At 40.5% G+C, this 10,662-nt stretch overlaps 1 protein-coding gene and 1 long non-coding RNA gene across 2 annotated transcripts in view; both read left to right on the top strand.

Moving 5' to 3' along the window:
• Positions 1-6,039, top strand: part of LOC116047078 — a 9,625-nt gene extending 3,586 nt beyond the window's left edge. The window contains exons 2-3 of the long non-coding RNA XR_004104312.1: positions 88-95; positions 6,029-6,039. This is a non-coding gene — a long non-coding RNA (uncharacterized LOC116047078). The remainder of the gene's footprint in view (positions 1-87; positions 96-6,028) is intronic.
• Positions 1-10,662, top strand: part of pvrl2l (PVR cell adhesion molecule related 2 like) — a 325,590-nt gene that overhangs the window by 274,296 nt on the left and 40,632 nt on the right. The window lies entirely within an intron of this gene.

Genomic DNA, 10,662 nt, shown 5'->3' with positions numbered 1-10,662 from the left:
GTTTTTTTTTGCCTTTATTTCGACTACCAAGAAGAATTATAGTACAGCAGATTGGGTCTTGGAAAAAAGAAACTGTTTTTCAGGCAGAACAGGAAGTCAAATAATTCATGCAAATGTTGCAATCAGCAGTTCATGTGCTGCACACATAACACACAGACCATCTGCCCCTCAGAAAACTCATGCTGAATTTAAATGTGAAGCACGGCGTGGTGGTAAGCAGGCTGTTTGCAGTTAACTTCAGAAGCACTGTCAGATGAAGGTGCAGTTTGTGTCAGATACACAGGAAACCTCAGCTGACAGATTTTATTTGTTAGAGATTGCAATTCAAGTGCCAAATATGCTTTTATTGACTGACAACCTGTTCAAGGTGTTCCCGGGCCTATTTATGTATTTATTTAAATTTATATAACCAGGAAGTTCCTTGAAATAGAAATCTCTTTTCCCAAGGATACCTGGCCAAGATAGCCCATCAGTTACATTTTAAACAGAAACAAAACAAAAAGGAAATACAGTCCTCAAACTCATAAGCAAGAGACTAAATCCAGCTCCAATAAACCGTTGCATTTCTCAGTTACATGGATTTGAACATGTTTTTTTCCCAAGGTGACTAGATTATTAAAATGCAGTATGCTTTGCAAATTAGTCCAAGTCCAGGGAGTAAAGTAGGACCACAGCTCAGTGCAAACCCTTGGAACCTGGTCAGGATAGTTCTGACTAATGCTCACTGGGGTTGGCTCCTCATTGAATCACTGAAGAAATAAATGAATACATGAATGGATGAAGCACGGTTTGGGTCAACAATGGAGATGTCATTATGATCCATCAAAAGTTAGGATGAGATAAATGCACTGCGGAGAGTTAGATAAGAAGATTGATACCACTCTGATGTACAAAGCGATGAATATGAAGCTACACAGCCAGAAGCTGGTTAGCTTAGCTTAGCATAAATACTAGAAACAGGGGCAAACAGCTAACCTGGCTCTGTCCAAAGGTAACTAAATCTGCCTACCAGCAGCTCTATAAAGCTCATTATTTAGCGCTTTGTGTCTTGTTTCTTTAATCCTTAATAAAACCAGTCTTTGTGCTAAGATAAGCTAACTGGCTGCTGGCTATTACTTCATATTTATCATTTTGGACATGATAGTGGTATCGATCTTCTCATCAAACTCTCAGCAAGAATGAATGAGTGAGTAAGAGTCTTCCCAAAAAGTCAGATAATTTCTTGACACAATACGTCAGTGATTTACAGAATTAAAGTTTTAATATTGAAAGGAGACGGAAAAAATAAACTAATTAGTGAAAATGGTTTTCTATCACACACAACTGGGAATCTGAGCAGTGGCTCACACAAGTGCATCTATATGAAAACCAGCAGGTCTGCAATAGTGGGGAGTCTCAGTTGACACAGGACACACACACACACTCTCTCTCACACACACACACACACACACACACACACACACACACACACACATATATACATTTCCCATGATGCCTGCTGCTTCCTGTCACAAACTAAATGCTGCCCCGGCTCATCTCATCCTGTAGTTGCTCCGAAGAGCAAGAAAAACTGATGATGATGTTTATTGTTCTGGATAAGAGTTTTCTGATGAGATAAGCTAAAGTGAAGGACAAACTGCAGTAAACAATACTTAGTCGACTAGGAACTGGAATAAAGCTCCTTTTGTCTTTCAAAGTAAAGAATGGCAGCTGTGTAGGCGGATAGGAGCTGCTGATCTTTTCAGTGGTAAACTTGTTTGACAGTAATTATACAAATATTAGTGTTGTTCTGAGTTATTGATGTCACAAGTAGCACATTTAAGAAATTAGCAGAGGATCTAAAACACTGCTCATGAATCATAATATATTGCCACCAGGTAAACAAAACTGCCTGCTTTAAAATTTGGTTGACATGAGTGAAAGTATGCAACGTTTGGCTGTGTTTGTGTACCTGATGTAATTGTGAGTAGTATGTACAGCATGTTTATTTGTGTGTACTGCATACATGTCAAGAAATAGTAGGTGGTGCACCTGAGGCATTGCATGGTGTTGTGGGTGAGTTATGTGAAGGAAACATTATCCTGAAAGAAACAGGGAGAATGAAGATTGAAATTTGGCACAAAGTGTTTGTGTTCATGCCGATTGGTTAGAAGGGGGGGGCGTGACAATGGGAGTGGCCTAGTGGATAACTTTCAAATGGATTCAAAGACTTTAAGAGATTGTTCATGAGCCAAAGGACAGCTGAGGCGTTTGGGAGGTTGTGTGTGTGTGTGTGTGTGTGTGTGTGTGTGTGTGTGTGTGTGTGTGTGTGTGTGTGTGTGTGTGTGTGTGTGTGTATGCATGCATGTACATAGTCGCAGCCAATACAAATGTATGCTTTCTTTCACCTAGACATAGTTTATATCGACCCACTTCCTTTGTGTTGGCATTCTAAACACTGATCAATTTAGAAGGACTATCATTAACTGCTCCTCAGATCTGTGCAGGGTAAATCCAGACATATCTGTTGAGTTTTCTGTTGCATGACTAAAACAACCTTTGAACGTACATGTTCCGCCAAAACAAGTTCCTTCCTGAGGATATTTTGCAGAGGCACCGTTGCTCCGTGATTAGTTTAAAGAAATACCAATAAACCACAGCACGTTTTTCTCCCATACAGGAATGTTGTGTGGACTAGACAGACCCTCTTTCACAGCGCTGTGGAGGAAGGTCTGGCAATGCAAGACTACCATAGAAAGTATAAAATATGGAGATAGTCTCCGTGACGTCACCTCTAGGTTTCTGAAGAGCCAAAATGAAGCTCATAGTGGGCGGCTTCCAGTGGCTTTGGCTATCGCCATCTTGGCCATCGCCATCTTGGCCGTACTTTGTACATTGGCTAATCCAAAAATGCACAAAGAGGTGGAGCGTTTGTCCTAAAGAGTGAACTTAGCTTTAGAGACCAAAACCAGGCTATAAACATGTTAAATTCTGCTGTAAAGTTGGGTATTTTAACATGGGGGTCTATGGGGATTGACTCCCTCTGGGAGCCAGCCTCAAGTGGCCACTCAATAAACTGCAGTTTTTGGCACTTCCGCATTGGCTTCATTTTTCAGCACTGGAGGCTGCCGCTTGGTTTTACATGAACATACCTGTGTGTGTCTCAAACAAAAATCAGTGTGTGCTGTTTTTTGACAACAAGTGGTGTACTGTATTTTTTCAGTGTATACATATACATTTTGTGTGACTTTCTAAGAATTTGTCTGTGTCTCTGCTTGTCTTCCGTGCCTTTATCCTGTGTGTGTGTGTGTGTGTGTGTGTGTGTCATGTTGTGTCATCACGCCCCTGTGCCTGTAGAGAACAGAGGTAAAGACAGTTTGACAGGCTTTTCAGAAAACAGCCAACTCTCGGGGGCTTGTCAACGCTGCAGCTCGAATCCTTGACATTAATGTGTGTTTGTGTGAATATTTAGCCTCTACGTATTGGCTCTGTGTTTGTATGGCTTCCTTTCAGTCTGTATTATTGTATGAGTATATAGACATCTCCTATTGTGCGTGTGTCAGAATTTGAGAGTTGTGATTACATCCTATACAAACTGGCAGTTTCCACAGATTTCACCCTTAGGGTATAGTGCTAGGAAAAGGTGTGCCCACACACCTGCATACTAAGTTACTTCAACACACACACACACACACACACACACACATCTGCCCCAGCAACTACATGCAAACACCAGCTGGGAAGTTAATGTCACAGGAATTACAGGAGAGGAAGAAAAAAAACAGAGCCCAGAGTGTTGCACCAGCAGCAACGAATAATCATTTAGTTGGCAGAAATTACTATTTGGTTGGCATTGCCTTTCTTTTAAATAATCTTCTCTCTCTCATGATCACGCTCACACACACACACACACACACACACACACACGTACACACACACACACACACACACACACACACACACACACACACACACACACACACACACGCACAGACCCCTAACCTTCCTGGATGCCTTCTGTCAGCAAGGTGACAAGGTGACCAGAGGATAAGTCAGCATACATTAGTTCAATTGACACACACCTTTTATTATGTTAATAAACCATCTGATTAGCATGGAGAGGGTAGCGTGTGTGCGCGTGTGTGCGTGTGCTTGTGTGTGTGTGTGTGTGTGTGTGTGTGTGTGTGTCTGTGTGTGTGTGTGTGTGTGTGTGTGTGTGTGTCTGTGTCTGTGTGTGTGTGTGTGTGTGTGTGTGTCCGTGTCCTGTGTCAACTGAGACTCTCCACCTGCAATAGATGCACTTGTATGAGCCACTGCTCAGATTCCCAGTTGAGTTTTAATCATTCAGAGCTCTGTGTTTCTACTCGCAGTGTGTTTACCTTCTGCAAAGCATATGTTTTGTTCATGCATGTGTAAACAGACCTGTCAGCTGTCACTTGGAACACATTACTGTGCATTTGAAGGTCAAGCCTTTTTGGTTTGATCCACTCTTCCAGCTGTGGTTCTCAACACACCAAACATCAGTATATCATTGTCAAATTATCTCGGTATAATTATTGTAAACAAAAGAAAAAATTGTGCGCCTCTATCTCACAGCACTGTTATTATCAGTGCCCGTGTTTCTCAGAATTAACACAACTATTCCCATAAACTCTGTTTGCCACTGGCTCCATATGGCTGGGAAACACAATCAATGAGGCTGCTGATCATGATGGTCGAGTTTGTATATATCGTGATAACACTAATGCCTCAATGAAAGTGGTAATGATTTATTGTTGTTAAAATGCTGCACTCAGCAGCTCTAACTGGTCTTATGAGGGCTGGTTTAAGCACCTGCATTAAGGCCCGATGTGAAGTATGTTTACCTTCATCAGTGAAGAAATTGACTCATTATTTTTTAGAATTATATTCAATTATGAAAATATAGGCACATTTGTTGTGGTTCTAACAGACATTACTGATAAACAAACCTTCAAAAACCACAACAGCTACTTTAAAATGGTCCTAATGATGGTGGCCTTTTTTTGTTTTGTAGAAGTTTATGTCTATATGTTGCTAACAGTTCATCTCAGTGTCTCAGGGTTGAATTAATATAGAGGGAAGGGTAGCGGCATGCGTTGATGTCTGACATAGTGTCGTTTTTTAACACCACTGTTGGGTATCAATAACAGAAAATTTCAATTTAAACATGACTGGGCTTCAAGAGCATCAGAAAACATTAGCAACGTAGATTTTATTGTGGTAGTTTGTGTCTATCTTAAACAATCTCTCAAATGACAGCAAATTCTAGAGATCCTTCTGGATATACTGTATTTGGATTAGGGATTGTGACATCCATAGAAAAGTTTGGTCTCATTTTGAACCAGAGCATCTGCAGATTAATTCCATACCGATAGGTAATGGTCCACTAAAGAAGATCTTTGAGCTAAATCACCGTTTTGTCTAGAGGGTTATGACACTATCCTTGATCAAAGTGCAGTGTGTGTGCAAGTGTATTGAGCATGTGTCAGTGCTTGCATGCATGTGTGTGTGTGTGTGTGTGTGTGTGTGTGTGTGTGTGTGTGTGTGGGTATATATTTCAGAGAAGATGCCTCCTTTCACCCAGCTACCATAACAATTATGGTCTGTATCATTACCCCCCATTAACATCATACAGCCCTTGATGACACACACACACACACACACACACACACACACACACACAGACACAGACGCACTGAGCTGGTAAGGGCTCCTCAAGTCCCTCATTAATAACAACGTTGGTGCCATGCAATTGTTCAAGAAAACATCAAACAAGCTGGTAGCTGCATTTAGAGAACACACACAACACACAATCACAGGGCTTGATTTTCCTAAAGCCTCTTTAGTTTTTACTGCTGCGTCACTACCTGCACACTGTGTGTCATTTGTGTAACTGTGTGTGTGTGCATTTATATACGTGTATATGTGTGGGTGTGAGTATGCCTGTTGTCTAAGTGCATCGAAATCGTGTCAATGCACCACTCTTTTCCGCTCCTTTAAGCAGGCCATGGCTGCCTGGCTGGCTAAGTGTTGTCTTCTGAAGTTGAAGAGCTAATTACTGTCGGCCTCCTGCAACATGAGATTTGAGCTGCCAAGGGCTCGAGGCAAAACCTGCTCTCTTTTTGCTGTAGCAAACCGTTTCTGTGTGGTGTTACCTAAGCAAGTAAAAAGAGCTTCTCATGGCCGTGAAAATGCTTTGGAGGGAATTTGGCCGTGCATTTGGGAAAGAGTCCAGTTCTTCATTTGTCTTGCCTTCCCTGTGGTTCCATTTGTTTTGTGTTGTGATGCGACGCTGCAGGTTGTGCAGAATGTGCTGCTCTGCTTCCATTTTGTTTTCCTGTTGCTGTTTTCACTTTGTGCTCTTTCACATTCAGCTTCAGCCTCTTTCAGTTTCTTCTCTGCAAGTTCAAGTGTTTTATATTCCTGACTGAATTGTTCAGGGTCGTTACATTTCTGAAATCAAAAATACACTTATCAACTATTGAATAATCTCTGATCTCTAGTTCACAGAACACATTTCCCAGCAGTAAAGCCTTGGTTGACTCCAAACTTTCAGAGGCTGAGTTTGTTGTCATCTACAACTTGATGTTTTAAACAAAAACAGCAGTCACTATTTATATTTTATTATTTGCCAGATTTTTGTAAGGTACAGTGGTTCATCTAGCATAATCTAAACTATTCTCCAAATAGGAAAGGAAAATTAAGTAGGAAGTGGAGACACTGGCGGCAGACTTTTAAAATATGTATTTAAATTTACAAGAGAAAGAAAAACCAACATCTGATTTTTTCAACAACAACAAAATCAATAACAGTTTAAGTGTACGCTTTATTTAGTATATTTTCACCGCTTTACTTTGCTGTCAGACAGTCCTTTACGACAGGGAACTGAAGCCGTAATCTACTGTATGCTCTCTTCCAAACCACCAGACTCTTTTGACAAAAACAGTAATTTTACCTCACAGAACACGGGAGTTGCTGCTCTACCGCTACATCAATCGGTTCGCTTGTTTGAGTAATTGTGTGACTTTGGTGTTTTTAAGAGTTTCAAAGGAGTCTTGTGACTTTGAAGAGACAACAAGGTAAAGCAGTGAAAATATTCCTAATATAGCGTACGCTTAAACTGATATTGATTTTTTTAAAGTGGTTCTTATTTTAGATTTCTAAAATATGTTTAGTTGCTGCCCTCTTCAAACTGGGGGCGTGCTGACCGCCATCTGCTGTAGATAATACACTGACTATGGATAAGTACTATCCTACTCAAAAGATCCAGACTATCCCTTTAAAGACAGATATACAGACCATACGCTTCTACAGCACAAAGAAAACCACACACATTAAAGAGGGGCTGCAACTGATACTGTAACTGTTTTGACATCACTGGGGGGGGGGGTACAATGGAGTGTTCCAATGTTGTAGTAAAAAACATTTTTTTAAAGTACCAGCTTTTACAGAAAAGATGCAAAAGTAATCTATCAACAAGTTACACATTCATATTCATGTAAGTATTCATGCTGCTGGCTTCCTGTGGGAAGAACTTTAGGTCGTAAAAGATTAATATAAGTCATTCTATAACAAGATGATACATTCACAAGTCTTAGAAACTGAATAAAAAGGATATGTACTGATTGCTTGGTCTGTGAAAAATCTGGTTTCTGCATTAAAAATTACTCATTACTTAATCTTTGATCAGAGTTAACCTTAGATTTTGTGTTTACGTTCGACTTTATTCCCTCCAGGTGTGCTCTAGATTCCAGTAACTCAGTCTTCTTCAATTTCCTATATATATATATATATATATATATATATATATATATACACGGTATTACCATATACCAGTGTCTTGTTTTTTCCAGCCATATAGAGTATTCAATGTTTTTACATTCCAGTTACATATTCAGTTTCTTCTCACAGATCTCATTCCCACTGTGTGATATTTCAGATGTGTGGTCTGTGTGTGTTTCTACTTCCAGCTGATTACAATATTCCTTCTAATGTGCTCTGAGTATGTCTAATGGACTGCTTCTGTTTACACTCAAACTCTCTTAGCGTGTGTGTGTGTGTGTGTGTGTGTGTGTGTGTGTGTGTGGTTCGTATCACTCTGTGCGTGCAAGCATGTGTGATGCGGTTGTGTGGGATGTGTGTTGATGTTCATTCAGTTATAATAAAACCTGTTGCTCTTTCTCATTTACAGACATTAGCGGGCACCGTAGTAGCAGGGAGAGTGATGCAGAGAATGACAGAGAGTAATAGATATAAAATACAGAGGTGGGGGAATGCAGATATTATCGAGCAACCCTGCTTGTGCTCGCTGCATGATAAATAGTTAGTTAGGGAGGAAGATGGAAAGAGGGGGATAGAGAAGATAAAAGGTAATAGAATTGAGATGCAGAGATAGAAAATGAGAGAACAAGAGCCAGACTGGGAACTGATATGGAAATGCCCTTTTTGTGTTCTGTGAGATTGTTCTCACCATAAAAACGACAGCACTCTTCATTTGTTCAAACGGCTGAAAACGACCCTGTTTACATTTTCCTGAGAGGGGACCCTTTTAAGGTCGTCTCCTCCCTGCTCTCTCTAGACAAATGGCAGCATGTTTACAACGTTAATATTCAGGAAGTCGCTGGAAGTTTTAATACTGCAGTAAAAAGTCCTAGGAGGGAAGTCAGGAAAGATGGATGAGCGTATGATGTGTTAAGGGTTCACATCCTGTCTCCTACTAACACGTCAACTTGGTTTTAAAGGTCCCATGATATTGTATAACCATCTTAATGTGATGTATTTCCTTTTGAAACAGAACCTTCAGACAGGACTTCAGACATCATTTATGAAGAGAAAAGCAGTCTGATTTAATAGAACAGGGGACAGAAAGGCAGGATAGTTGAAGATTTTGTGATGACGTGGAGCATGTTGGATGTTTTAGTAATACCTGCTGGGCAATTCCACGAGATCTGTAACCATTAACAGGATCTTTTCTCAAAATGAAAGGCACCCTGTGGAGTTTTTGACTGCTAGTAGCGCTATGTTTTTTCTAAGTGGGTCTGCGTTGTTTGTTGTCGTTTGTTGTGCAATCAGGTGACACGACAATGGTTTCACACTATTCCACTGATCTACAGGTGGTGGTTACGCACTAAGAAATGCATAAATGTGCCAGCAAAGACAGGGAAGAAGAAGAGTGCAGGCGAGTAAACACGTTTGTAAACAATGCAGCTTTCAAAATTTCCCCCAAAAATCTGCTTTGCAAATGTTTTGTGAGGAAGCAATTCATGCACTTAATTAAGCTTAGCGTTAATTCATGCAGGACAAGGAAGTCATAGGCCCGCTAATTGAATTATCATTCCTGTCAGACACACACCAATCACACAATGGCAACGCTTTGCCTCCACCTTTCTAGTTCAGAGTCCTAACGTGAGTCAAAGTTTAAAATGGTTTTCAATGTCTTTCTTTTGGCTCACTCTTGTATACAGGGTGGGGTTCTGCATTGTGATCCCTGTCTCAGCTTAGCATGCTGCTTGGCTGGTCCAGGGAGCATTATAAAGAGCCGAGTCATCAGCGCCAAGCATAAAAGCTGTTTCATGCTCCTTGCGTTCAGCACAGTCGGGGTGCTGCGGACGGTGCACACGGTCGCCGGCAACCGCCTGTTCTTTCATACCGATTGCGGTCAGAGCGGCTCAAAGAATGGACTTCTACTCTCCTGTAGCCAGTTATTGCAACGCAGTCTATGCGACCGTGTCTGTCTTAGCATTGAAGGATACAAAGTGTTTTGGTGAGAATCAATAAATGTTAACAGAATTTTAATTTGTTTACCAAAAAAAAGTCCACAGGGCCCTTTTGACTAAAAAAATGGTACTTGCTTCTTTGTCCGGCGCCATCTTGAGAAACACTTATATGGGTCATTTTGAACATATTTTGTCAATTAAGTATAAGTACTTGTTGGTTCAATATGACGTTGGTACACTGAAAGATGTCTGCATCATTGCACTAGAGGTAGTGGTAGTTTTAGTGAACAAGTAGCCTTAGCCAGTGGTGTAGTCTAATGTATTGTAGTGGGTATACTGTACTGTATATGTATATGTTTGGGGGGTGGGGTCTGGGTGCCCTCCCCCAGGGAAATTTTGAGCGTCAAAGACTTAATTTCCTGCATTTTGATACACTTTTATGCATCAGTTCACGGCTGAAATGCCTTTATTTAGCCTATGCAAAGAAAAAAAAATCACAGATCACAATTCAAAATATGTCAAAAATATAATGGAAAGTAAGTTGTGTGTCATTGTGCATTTTTAAGTGGGTATTTGGAAATCCTGGAGCTTTCTTAGTGAGTATACTGTGTATACCTACGTATCACGTGGACTACACCACTGGCCTTAGCTGTAGTAATTGTATTGGCATTAGTAGTAGTTAGTAGTTGTTGAAAGTATTTTATAGATTTAATATGGAGAGATATCAACTTTGACAAATAAATGTCCATTAGCTCAACATGACACATATATGTAAACCCAAAGCAAAGCACCACATCAAGGACATTTCTCCCAAACCATAATAGATTGAAAAGTCAAACTTCACTGGGATCATATCAAAGCCTCGCTGCACAAGGAAAAACACTGGAGTGCATTTCCCTATGTCTTCACATATTTCGTAAATTCAGTGCAGAGACTCGGTTCTTTA

Source organism: Sander lucioperca, chromosome 14 (assembly GCF_008315115.2).
Source record: "Sander lucioperca isolate FBNREF2018 chromosome 14, SLUC_FBN_1.2, whole genome shotgun sequence".
Classification (NCBI taxonomy): domain Eukaryota; kingdom Metazoa; phylum Chordata; class Actinopteri; order Perciformes; family Percidae; genus Sander; species Sander lucioperca.
Note: the sequence above shows the minus strand (reverse complement) of the source record. Positions and strands in the feature narration are given on the sequence as shown.